Consider the following 10,259-nt stretch of genomic DNA (forward strand, 5'->3'; position numbering starts at 1 on the left):
ATTTCTTTTAAGCTCGTTTGGTTAAACTTGCCATTACAGGTCAGGATTGTACAGTCGCTCATGAAAAGCAATGAGCTAATAGAATTATATACGTTCCTCGAAGGGAAATGTTTCTCGGGAATAACATTATCAGACAATAAAGGCCAACAACCGACAAGATGGGGATACCAAAGACATATTTGGAGACAAGGAGGATAACCGGGCACAGATGGACTGCCTAGCCTTTGCGGGCGACATACTGTAGCCATATTAAGCGAGACGGAGGAAGATGCAAATGCACAACTCTACACCATGAGCAAGATAGCCAGAAGGGTAGGGTTATGGATCGCCTACGAAAAGACAAAAGACTTTAAACAGCACCGAAGATTGGAAAACACCAGAAAGCACTGTGCGGAAGGTAGAAGCTGTTAAGAAGTACCTTGGAGAATATGTAAGAGGAAGGAACAGTAGCGTCCGCCTCTGTGGTTTAGTGCCATCCCTGGAGGCCCGGGTTCAATTCCCGGCTCTGCCACGAAATTTGAAAAGTGGTACGAGGGCTGTAACGGGGTCCACTCAGCCTCCGGAGGTCAACTGAGTAGAGGTGGGTTCGATTCCCACCTCAGCCATCCTGGAAGTGGTTTTCCGTGGTTTCCCACTTCTCCTCCAGGCAAGTGCCGGGATGGTACCTAACTTAAGGCCGCGGCCGCTTCCTTCCCTCTCCCTTTCTATCCCTTTCAATCACTCCATCCCCACCAAGGCCCCTGTTCAGCATAGTAGGTGAGGCTGCCTGGGCGAGGTACTGGTTATCCTCCCCAGTTGTATCCCCCGACCCGACCAGGACACTGCCCTTGAGGCGGTAGAGAAGGGATCCCTCGCTGAGTCCGAGGGAAAAGCCAACCCTGGAGGGTAAGCAGATTAAGAAGGAGAAGGAACAGTAGCAGCGAAGGTATAAAATGGAGGGTGAGAAAGGTGATGACTACCTACCTTGCGACCACAGAATTGTGCAATAAAAGAAACATATCAACGGACGCAAAGCTCAGGCACTGCAAGTCAACAGTGAGGAACGTGGCCGAGACGATGATTCTAGGAAATGGAGAAAGAAGAGAGAAGCTTCCTGAGGAAGATACTGGGACCAGAAAGAAGAGGTGGAATGTGGGAACAAAGTTCAAGTGACGAGCTGTACCGAAACACGCGGAAGATCTCAGAAGATATAAGACTATAAAAAGAAAGATTTGCTGGACATGTGATCAGGATAGACATGGAGAGAATGAGTAGAAAAGAGTGGGAGGCAACGGTTGGACGAGAGGAAAGACGGGAACTAAGTGGATTGTCTGGACTGAGATGTGGATCAAAGTGGAAGGGACAGAGAACTGGATAAATATATATAAACCAACCAATATGCCAGAGCTCAATGACAGAGAAAGGTATAGTGACAGTATAGAGAAGCACCAATGAGGGGGAAACAAGAGAAGAGGGTATTGATTATCTCGGGTGAAGAACGTGCAAGAAGTAGAGAGAGGATGAAAAGGTTGTGGGGAGGAGATGAAGAAAAACCAAACCGCGGCCCTACAGAGACCATAACGAGAGAAGAAGAATAAGAATAAGAAGGAGAAGACGTTTTTTGTTGGTATCCACTGAGTTAGTATCTACATGATATTTTGAATTAGGCTATATTTGATAACAATTAAAATTAACTGTGATAAAATATTATATGGGAGGGACATACAATACCATTCACTCATTTTTGTTTCAGTTACTGTACAGTAGCCAGTAAGATTGTTCTTCTTCTTTCCTGGCCGTATATGTGTCCACAATGTAAACTCCCAGGTATCGCTCAGGGTCGGCTCTTCCGATCCTTAGAGAGTACTCTCCGCCACTGGAATGCCGTTTCTATTCAAGGCCTTTTCGGCTGTACGCCACCATGTTGCTCTCGGACGCCCACGTCCTCTCCTTGGTATCTCGATTTCAAGAGCTCTCTTAACGGGATGATCTTCATCTCGACGTTGTACGTGTCCATACCAGCGCAATTGTAACTCCTCCAATTTCTCACTGATAGGGGCCGCATTATATAATGCTCATCGCGCACTCGGTCCAAGAAGATGACACTCGCTGAGCATCGCAGCATCCGCATTTCACTTACATGCATTTGCTGATCATGCTTCTTCTGCCTTGTCCAACACTGGGAGCTATAAGCGAGGGCAGGTCTAACAATAGGCTTGTATATCCTTCGTTTGAACTCTTTAGGTTTCCGCCTGCCACATAAGACGCCTGTCAGCAAACGCTATTTAGTCCATCCAACGTTGATGCGATGCTTCACGTCGTCGTCAGTCGTCCAATCGATGATAATAACTGAGCCCAGGTACTTGAATGTGTTCGTCATTGCCAGTGGCTCACCCACTAATAAAACTGTATTGGATGGATCTTGAACTTCTGGCTTCTGAGTCAATTTGTCTCTAATGATTTTCTCCAAAGTTCTAAGGCTGCCTCGACCTCTTCTCGTGATTCACCAACTAGAACGATGTCGTCTGCGTGTAGATTCATCACTGCATATATATAACCAAGTTTCCTCTTTTAGGAATAATAATTAGTATTTTATCTGTCTTTCGCTGTATGGCAAATACACATACTTTAAATTATACTCAATGTTCGTAATGTATTCACTGCACACTCTCCTAGGTTCGTAGAACATGTTCACAATTCTGATGGCATTCAAAGAATCACTCACTGTTGGGATATGCACCTCAGACTTCCGCTTCATGGTCACTGTGGCCCTTATTCTTCACTCCACTTCCAATATCGTCATCCATTTGTTCCTCCGTTGTAACTAGGCTATCGTCTATTGTTACGGACTTTTAGTAGTCACATTGATTCAGAATATCACAGTCTATGTTCGCAGAAATTCGGATAATAGTAAATAGACATTATCCACAGCTTCAGAATGTTAAAGTGATGATAGAGATTTTAAAATACGATCATTCTCAGAAAAGCCTAATCCAATCTGAGGTTTAACATGAAGTTATATATTTGCTGGGCTGAGTGACTCAGACGGCGAGGCACTGGGCTTCTGGCGCCAATTTCGCAGGTTCGATCCTAGTTCAGTCCGGTAGTATTTGAAGGTGCTCGAATACGTCAGCCTAGTCTCGGTAGATTCACAGGCACGTAAAAGAACTCCTATGAGACAAAATTCCGGCAACTCAGCGTCTCCGAATACCATCAAAAGTAGTTAGTAGCACGTAAAACAATAACGTTAATTATGAAGTCATATACTAGGTAAATTTACATTACGAGGATTACCCAAATGAATTTTAGACTTTAGTATGACCATCGTCATTCGAATAAAGTGAACATTTCGCATGCGTCAGGGGATGACTTTATCAGATGGCCCTGCAGTCACGTACTATCTAAGTGTAAGTATCCTGCATACACGAACTTAATGATGAATTGGCTGCCTAATAACTGGTTTACAAAGGAGCGCTACAATATGCTATATATTTTGGAAGTGAAACAAAACTAAGCACTTCCTGTCAAAAGGTGCATATATAAATACGCCAAAGATGCAGAATAAATAAATAAATAAATAAATAAATATAGACCTGACACTATATAGGATTTTGGGCTTATGACGTGTCAAGAAAATAAGGTGAAATTGTTTAAGAAGCTTTTCTCGTGGACAGTCGAGATTTTTTCTGATGACGCAGAGCACAGTTCTCTGCGAAACGTAAAGAATTTCACCTTATTTTCTTGACACGGCATAAGCCCAAAAGCCTATACAGTATCACGTCTATAAGTACGGGCGGTGAAAGCATCAGTGGCAACAAAATAAATAAATAAATAAATAAATAAATAAATAAATAAATAAATAAATAAATAAATAAATAAATAAATAAATAAATAAATAAATAAATCTATAATATTATAAAAGGAAGTGTTTGTCTGTCTGTCTGTCTGTCTGTATGTCTGTGCGCGATGCCCAGCAAAATCTACAGCACGTAGAGATCTGAAATTTTGAACATAGGTAGATGGAAAGGGGTCCGAATGCACCTCGAAGCCGGAATTTTCATTTTCGCTTTCGTTGGTGAGTTATGAACGAAAAACCATCGGAAAACGTGCATTGGGGTATGACAATCCAACGTGCTGTCACCAAGATTAAATGCATAGAGTCGCTGTCGCTAGGCAACGTACATTAGGTAGGTAGAGAACACAATATTCAAGGAGCCATTGTACGTCCAGGACGTACGAAGCTGTTTTTGGTCTTATGTGGTGTGAGGGCATATGACGGTGTTGATGATGATTCGTCCGTCGGATCGGGACGTTAAGTCTTGAGCTATTCGAGAGGAGTGGCATATGTGCCGGCGCCGGGTTTCATCCTCTTCATTCTTGCTATCATATATCATGTAATTCATTTCTTTCAACAAGCAATTTTTACAAGAATTACCCGATGTTCTACACAGTTACAAGTCTATCGACTACACGGCAGAACTTCGAAAGACTTGGAGTCACCTGGAATACCCTCGAACATCTTAGAGCGGACGATTGTGGCACCAATTATCCTTCTTAAGAATAAGAATCCTGCCCTCTGCAATGAACACGACTCTGAAACTGATGACTAATATTATTGAAGCCATTCACATGATTGGGCATGCCGCGAGCGAAGTAATATTCATTTCTCGGATTCGAATAATTTCTTCGGATATACATTTTAAGTTTAGATCTCTGCAGTGTTCAAAATAAAATTTCTCTATGTATTAATAAAGCAAGCATAATCTTTTTCTTCTTACTATATATAAAAATGGATGTATGCATGTATGTGTGTGTGTAAATGACACATCTCCTCCTAAACCACTGGAGCAATTTCATCCAAACTTTATACACATACGATTTACTATCTGGAGACGAGCACTGTGAGGGTAAGCCATCCGTAGCTCCCTTAGGGATGGGGGGACGGGGGGGCAAGTTATAAAAATAATCGAAAAAGTGCCGAATCCACAGTTTTCGGGGTCGCTGAGATGAACAGTCACACTCCCCATTTTTCAAATGTCAAAGTTCAGCTGCCTTTCGCATGGGGGGGGGGGGGGCGAGGGGGAGTGATATATAAAATTAAACGAAAATAATGTCGAATACCGGTACATAGTTTTCGGGGGTCGCCGAAGTGAATTGTATACTCTGGATTTTTGGTATCAGGAGACAAACAACGTTGGGGTAAGAAAGCCCAGGAACCCTTAGGGGTGGGGGTTCGAGGGGGGTAAGATAAACATATTAACGAAAATACTGTCGAATCCATACTTTTTGGGGTCGCTGAGATGAATAGTGACACTCCGGATTTTTTTTTAAAGTTCAACCCCCTTTGGGGTGGGGGCGAGGGGGAGTGATGTATAAAATTAAACGAAAATAGTGTCGAATGCATAGTTTTCGGGGTCGCCGAGGTGAATTGTACACTCCGGATTTTTAGTATCAGGAGACAAACCAGTGGGGATAAGATAGCCCAGGAACCCTTAGGGGCATGGGGGGGCGAGGGGACTGAGATATAAAAATCATCGAAAATAGTGTCGAATCCATACTTTTCGGGGTCGCTGAGATGAACAGTGACACTCCGGAATTTCTTGAAGTCCAAGTTCAGCCCCCTTCGTGGTGGGGGGCGATGGAAGAGTGTGATATATAGAAATAATAATTATATATAGAAATAATAGTGTCGAATACATAGTCGCTGAGGTGAATAGTGACACTCCGAATTTTTAGTATCAGGAGACAAACCACATGGGGGTAAAACAGCCCAGGAAACCTTAGGGGCGGCGGGGGGGGGGGGGCAATGGGACTGAGATATACAAATCATCGAAAATAGTGTCGAATCCATACATTTCGGGGTCGCTGAGATGAATAGTAACATTCCGATTTTTTAGAACTCAAAGTTTAGCCCCCTTTAGGGTGGGGGAAGGGGGAGTGAGATATAATAGTAATCGAATATACTGCCGAATCCATAGTTTTCCGGGTCGCTGAGATAAATAGTAACATTCCGGATGTTTAAAGTCTAACTTCAGCCCCCTTTGGCATAGAAGGTGAGAAAGGGAGAAAAAATAAATTGTCAGAAATGACCGAGATAATGGACGTGTGTATGTTCCAGTATGACTTTCAAGTATGACTTACTACCTGGAAAACCTACTGTGGGAGTAAGATGCCCCTAGAACCACTAGGGAAGCGGGTAAAATATTATCCATCCTAATAAATGGAAGTCTGTTTGGCGCGATCTATATATACTGTATTATATATATATATATAAATTAAGGCATAAAAATGAAAACATACGTAAATTAGTGAGACCATTCTAGGCATCTTAGAAATTTAAAACTTGGTACCAGACAACCTGATGACTTCAGAATCCCTAGAAAAATCTCAAATTCTCATAATTCTCTGAGGAGTACATGCTGGGAGTTTCAAACCTGCATAAGAACACAGTCGGTGACATTTATTCAGAACCTACAGGTTTTATGGGCTTAAAAGTTTACTTAAAGTCCTGATTTTTAACCCACTCCCCCATATCAAGATCGCAGCACAATCTCCCAGACAAGTTAGAAAATTGAAATTTTGCAAAATTATATCTTTTAGCATCTAACCGACGGAAAATTTACGAGATGTTTAAACATTTATTTTTTACCCCAGAAATTATCGAAATATGGAGGCAATTTTAGTGACGGTGCAGTCCTTCCTTTCGATGTATTTCGTGGCTAAACGGTAAGTCGTATTACAAAACGGATGGCACAATCTCGGTTCAATTTGGAGTGATCTAGAACTTCGGTCCTATGACCTTTAGTCGTATCTCTATCCCTTATACATTAAATTTTTCTCTATTTCTGGATTTACCTAAATTTTCCACTTTGTACACGTACAATTGATGGTTTGATTCACTTATAGGAAAGATGGGATCATTAAATTCTACACGAATCCACCCAGTAGCCATATGTGAGCCAAATTCTATGTTTGAAGCTGTTGCATAAGTATCTGAAAAGTAATGCACTGTGTGAAAATCTTACACAAATTTCACCCTATTCAACGTTTCTAAAACATAATGAATCGTGGTAGACAAGTGCACCTGTCGTTATCATCACAACTCCACAACTCGCACTTTACATTGGAAACATCGTCTGCGGACTTCCCTATGCTTTTTCTCGGATAACGCCAATTTACATGCAATTTAAAAATTATTATTAACTTCATGTACAGTAATTTACTTCGATATCCGTATACAATCTGGAATACCGTAGCGAAGCACGGGTACAATTGCTAGTAAATAAATAAATAAATAAATAAATAAATAAATAAATAAATAAATAAATAAATAAATAAATAAATGAGTTACTAATTTATACACGTAGTTTCTTGTATGAGGTATCTGCCTTGAACTATCCATTAGCTCTTAATTGCAACTCTTGGAACTCTCTTTAGCGAAATAGGTCTGTATAATAGGGTTGGGCACTATGTCCCTGTTTTGGCACAATGTGCCGGTGCACAGTTATGTTCCTCTGTTTCAGAACACCGAGTGTCAATTTTTCCGGAGACACTGACTCGCTGTCCCATCAGAAACACCACTATGCACTGCCCTTCGCCTACTAGCTGTACTGTGCAGCGGGCTCACGGGACGCGGGACTGTAACTGCGCTGTGTAGAGAGAACTTCGAGAGGCAACATTACATGCTCCGCGCCAGTGGGAACTGGGAATGTGCCTGTACGGAACGTGCTGTGTGGTGTGTGCCTGTGTGTAGTTATGGCCATGGTCCAGCATAAAGCTGCAGGGAACGTGAACGAACAGTCGGAACACTGAAATTCGCGCCCAATAATCACTTTAAAGGCTGCTTTTAGGTTAAGATTTTTCCGGTCAATATAAAATACACATAACACGGTTACAATGGCAGTGCAGGTGTTTAAAAGTAACCAATTCAGGAATATTTTCACCAGTTGAATGTATTGGCCTGTATTGTGAGTAATTAATATCTCGAAAATATCCCTCAACACTTTCTCGGGGATTGACGTTAAACATTAATTTGGACTTTAAGGAAACTTTTAAGCCCAAGAAAAATATGGGTCGTCGCTTTGGAATTAAAAATATAACTGGATGAATACATTGTACTTTCGTGCTGTTAGGCCGGGCGCACATTGAGAAGCAGTTGGCCGCACAGCAGGGAAGAGCAGAGCAGAACAGCGCGAAGCTTACGAAACAGCGAAGTGGAAGTGAGCGCACATTGCCACGCAGGGTCTCGACGGTTTTCAGAAATAACATGTTTTCTTTAGACTCTGTGATACTGGGGCATCCAGTATAAAGAGGCTCTTTTTTTCTTTTTCTTCAAGCATTCGCGATTTTTCTCATTTTGTTAGTCATCTTCACAATTTCCCTGATTATGGAGAGCTTAAGACAACCGCAATAAAAACTACCACCTTCGCCAGTTTACAAGACTGAACAATATTTTTATGTTACCGATGTTCGGCGTTCATATGGACTAACGAAAGAATTTAATTCACGATTATTTTTTATTTTTTTATGTCGCACAGACACAGATAGGTCTTATGGCAACGATGGAATAGGAAAGGGCTAGGAATGGGAAGGAAGCGACCGTGGCCTTAATTAAGGTACTGTATTGTGAGTAATTAATATCTCGAAAATTTCCCTCAACACTTCCCCCCAGCATTAGCCTGGTGTGAACATGGGAAACTACGGAAAACTATCTTCACGGTTGCCGACAATGTGGTTCGAACCCCCTATCTCCCGAATGCAAGCTCATAGCAAGGCGATCCTAACCGCACAACCAACTTGCATGGTAAATTCATTAATAGGATCACAATGGGGGAGAGGGAAAAATATGTATTTGCAAATGTACTGCTAGATTTTCATCTAGTTGTCACAAGACACAAGATACTAAAATCAATCAACATTGACAATCTGTTGTGAACGCGTTTGCATTTATATTTGACAAGACATGATAAATGATTTTCCGTATTTATCTCTTCACATAAATGTGATGATGGATGACGGCGACGGAGTCGGCGATGATGCTCTCCATAATCAGCATTAGATCTTTGTCTTAAATTCTATATGTTGCGAGAACTTGGGTCACGGATTGTTTCATAGATATATGAGGATTACATTCTTTTGTTTGCTGTTTGTTTAACGTCGCACTAATATATCGAAGGTTTTCGGCGACGGAAGAAGGGTGGAAGATTGGGAAGGTAGCGGGCGTGGCCTTAATTAAGGTACAGCCCCAGCATTTGCCTAGTGTGAAAATGGGAAACCACGGAAAACCATCTTCAGGGCTGCCGACAGTGGGGTTCGAACCCACTATCTCCCGAATGCAAGCTCACAGATGCGCGACCCTAACCGCATGGCCACTTGCTCGGTGGATTACATTTTAGGCCTTTCTCTAAACTACCTTGTTACGCAGCGTGAATAAAATGATTTATAGCCTAGACTGTAGTGCCTTATTCCCCGCTTTTACATACCGATTTTCATTAAATTCTGTTCAGCTATTTTCGCACGAACACACACACACACATACATACATACATACATACATACATACATACATACATACATACATACATACATACATACATACTGCATTGCAGTCCACATGATTCACATAGTGCATACAAAACATGGTGAGACTGAATGGCTGTGGTAATTTTCTCCTCCATTTCTTAACTAACTGCGTGACACGTGCGCAGGAAACTGTGTTTCGAAGACTGCGCCTGGTAGGCGGAAGTAGGTGCAGAACCGGCCTGCTCTGCGCTGTCCTGCCCTGTCTGTCAACTTGCGATGGTGCAATGATTTGTGTGGATTTCAAAAATCTGCTCTGCGCTGCACTGCTTTAGCTGCTTCGCCTGCGTCCCATTTAGTTTCTTCAATATCTCGAAAATTTCCCTCAACACTTTCTCGGGGATTGACGTTCAAAATTAATTTGGACTTTAAGGAAACGTTTAAGCCCAAGAAAAATATGGGTCGTCGCTTTGGAATTAAAAATATAACTGGATGAAAACACTGATGTACTTTCGTGCTGTTATGCTCTCTGCACTTCGAATTCCTTCTGTCTCAACTTCCATTTACTTTCTTCAATATCTCGAAAATTTCCCTCAACACTTTCTCGGGGATTGATGTTAAAAATTAATTTGGACTTTAAGGAAACTTTTAAGCCCAAGAAAAATATGGGTCATCGCTTTGGAATTAAAGATATAACTGGATGAAAAAATGTTGACACTCCAACACAGGGCGACACACAGCCGGTATCGACAGGCAGACAC

This window comes from Anabrus simplex, chromosome 7 (assembly GCF_040414725.1).
Source record: "Anabrus simplex isolate iqAnaSimp1 chromosome 7, ASM4041472v1, whole genome shotgun sequence".
NCBI lineage: Eukaryota > Metazoa > Arthropoda > Insecta > Orthoptera > Tettigoniidae > Anabrus > Anabrus simplex.